Genomic DNA, 3,871 nt, shown 5'->3' on the forward strand with positions numbered 1-3,871 from the left:
AGAGAGAGAGAGAGAGAGAATTGCGTGGGTGCGTGGGAGCATAATTTGTGTGCGTATGTGTGTGTGTTTATGAGTGTGTGTGTGTGTGTGTGTGTGCGCGCGCGCGCGCGCGTGAGTGAGAATGTGGGTGGGTGTGTGTGCTGTTTTTTGCTTGCCACAAGTTCAGTGCGCTTTAATGCAACAATCTGTTAGAAAAGTGGGCTATTTCAACTATTTGGCGATATAATAAATGACTTGGCCGTACACAAAAACAGAGAAATAGAAACCCGCCTTCAGGTCAAGTGGATGAAGCATGAGCAAAACAGAATAAAAACGAACGCCCAACCCGTTTTCCTCTACCCCAAGAAAGAGAAAAAAATCTATAGACCCCTGTTTCCCCCTCTCACCATCCCTTTTACTTTTACCATAGTTAGCCGTGCAGTTCCGGCATTGAGAAGAATAGGACTGACGTGGTGCTAGCGTGTCGTAGGAGGCGACTAAAGGGCGAAACCAGGTAGTGACTCCCGAAACAGTCGAGTCATCCTCCCTCCATGTCGGGGGTTCAGTCGCGAGGCTAACAATCTCTCTCGTAAAAAGAACCTGTTACAGAAACACATACAAGCAAAAACCATATAAATCTCTGCTTTGCTGGTCGTATGATGCGAGGCCGTGAAAGCCGAAGGGAAGCTGCCGGGCAGAAGCCTTCACCATCATCCAAGTCCAAGTCTCTCCGGATTGGATCGTGGGACGTAAGAACTCTTTATGAGGCTGGAAAAACTGCACAGGTCCTCCCAGAGATTCCCCGATACAACCTACACATACTGGGAATCAGCGAGACCCACTTGAACCAGTCTGGACAGAAGCGAATGAAAGAGGGGGAGCTTTTCATTTATTCAGGAAATGACAGTGATGGACCACCCAGGGAAGGAGTAAGGGTGATCATATCCAAAACAGGGCGAAAGACATTCAGGGGCTGGGAAGCGCACGGTCCAATGATCATCATGGCTTCATTTGGAACTAAAAAAGAACTCAAGGAAAGAGATGGTAGGAAGAAGGTCATAAACGCATGAACATCATACAAGTGTATGCCCCAACCAATGATGCAGAAGTGGAAAATAAAGATGACTTCTACAACGGCCTGCAGAGTGTGATAGACTCTCCAGCTCCTAAACAAAAAGCACAGTCATGAACTGCACTTTTTTCTCTGTGTGATCACTTGTTTCTTTGACAGAATTTCCCTCTGGTTAGGGCGAGGACAGAGAGGCCACGGAATAAGTTTCGGCGTGTCGGTGACATATTCGTCCTGCGCCGATCTTTCCGAGGGTAAGGAAACATATTTTCAGCGCGTGCACAGACTGTTCCTTTTACTATATCTAGTTGAATGACAGGTTGAGCTTTACTGTAAATACCATGTTGTGAACGACTGTCGTGTTGTAAATTCCAACATGTTGTCTTCTTAGGTTGAAAAGTTTTTGAGCTTGGATAGCGTTCTTTCAAAATTAAGGAAGGAACGAATCGGCGTGCAAATGCTACTTACCTCCATGTTGTTGGGGTTTTTATTCACCCCAAAGGCAATTTCTTTCCACAGCTTGTCTGTCTTTATTCGATTTGAATAAAAAAAGGTATCTCTTTTATCCCGTGCGGGAGACCGTTTGCACACAGCGGAAACCAAGGCATTATTCACACTAAAATAATAACAAAATTTGTGAACAACTGTGCTTCTTGAACACGCACGCACGCACACACACACACACACACACACACACACACACACACACACACACACACACAAACACACGCAAAACACACACACACACACACACACACACACACACACACACACACACACACACACAAACACACGCAAAATACACACACACACACACACACACACACACACACACACACACACACACACACACACACACACACACACAAACGTGGACGCACACACAACACAGAGAGCTCACTTCTCAACTCAATACAGTAGAAACCTGACATAACAGGGATGGTGGGACCAGGGGAAAAGTCATGTCATATCCGATCCCTGTTAAATCAGAAATGCAAGAGAATTAAGCATTTCTGGACTTATCCAGCTGTATTTATTCATGGGTAGTTCCCCTTGTCACAAGTACCCACGAACACGGGTTTTCGCCATTAGGCTGGCCTGAGCTTGTGAAGAGAAAGGCGGCGAGGAGGGTTTATGCTGGTCGCACCGCTTGCAGTTGTGTCTGCTGGAAGCAAGCAAAATCTTTGAACCAAAGTTATTTTTGTCACTGTAGAAAAATCTAGATTTAGGCATCGCTCTTCCCGCACAAGAAGAAAGGAGCATGAAACTGCTCTTCGCAGTACCAATTTGGTGCAAGCTAAAAAGTTGATCCAAGTTTCAACTATACTAGCCTACTACACAAGTAGAGTCTACATACGGTAACTCAATGAAGAATGGGTATCGAAACTGTTGTCTCCCTCGTTTGTGTAGCAAGTCCTGGTGCTGCACCAAGTAATTAGAAATCTTGAAATCTTCTCAGATTGTGAGCATAGTGAGTCGTTAGTATTGTTTCACTTTATTGCAGCTTTTATGGGTTTCATCTAGAAACAGTTGTGAATATCGATAGATGTAGATTATGGGATATCCTGCAGATTCTTTCTCTAGAAATCTTAATAATAGCTAGTAAGCCTATTGCTCATTTGCTCACTTTCCAAATTTGCACCACCTTGTCTGCAACCCACGCGACGCCACTGGTGTGGTTATTCCACTGAGAAACCAAACAAATCTGCGTAGCTGTCCTTCACGTCGGAAGTGCCGGAGGTGATATTTCGCGAGGCGCATTTTGTTTTGAGAGTCTAGACCTCCGAATGTTTTGCATGATCTCTCAAGATTTATTTTATTTATTGCTCCATTCCAGTAGAGTGTATAGATCTCGTAGGCCAATGACTTTCAGTAGATGTTAAAGCACCGATCATTCGTTTCATCGAAAGGGGTGCCCAGCTAGTCATTATATAACCTCTTTGAGGTGTAACTATCTCAAGTACCCCCCTCCCCCCTTAACTCAAAATCAGGGGCCATATTCAGCTTGGCACAAGGAGGTTATAATAGAAGGTTCTAATGTCCAACTTGGCCTGGCTACCTAAGCCTGTCGCTGAAATCACGGAGGATCCATGCGAGGAACAAATAGCGCTGAGCCTTTGTGCTAGGCGCATTGGATACATATTGTTAGGGTTTTCATAAAACTGGAAAAAGTACAATCTATTATTGTACACTTTCCACAACGTACTTCTTGAGGACATAAAAGAGAGGAGGGGGGGGGGGGGCGCCTTTAGCCCTCACCTAGCACTGTCACTGTGTTCAGGCATTACTTTATTTATATATCCATGAAGTAAGTTGTGGCAATTTTAATCAGGTCTACTTTTAAGTGTTTCAATTTCAAGTTATCACCAGACGGGTTCTGGTCATCCGATATTTATCTAATCACTTTTCAGCAAAGAATGCAGAAAGGCTTATATGCTTACTTTTCGATATCAAGATTGCCATATATACATGTATCAGTATTTAGGACTTCGATCTCTATCATATCAGTAAAGGGATTTGATAAACATGTATCTTTACAGTCATATGGATAACATCACGTGTTCCGTCTGCATCGTCGACATCTAACTTAGTACATGCCATAGACCTATAATTAACCTAATTATAGGTCTATGGTACATGCACTAAGTACTAACTAGTTGGCCCTATAACTAGTGAACTGGTTTGGACACCATGAAGCATCTTCAGCACATGACTTGACGGCGACCCAAATATGGCCCCACAGAAAGTGGAGATCTCGAGTGCATACTAGATCTATTAGTATTACATACCAGTACCAAGGTCAAATTACATGTAGTAGTTTTG

The sequence above is a fragment of the Aplysia californica genome, unplaced genomic scaffold, assembly GCF_000002075.1.
Source record: "Aplysia californica isolate F4 #8 unplaced genomic scaffold, AplCal3.0 scaffold00346, whole genome shotgun sequence".
Taxonomy (NCBI): domain Eukaryota; kingdom Metazoa; phylum Mollusca; class Gastropoda; order Aplysiida; family Aplysiidae; genus Aplysia; species Aplysia californica.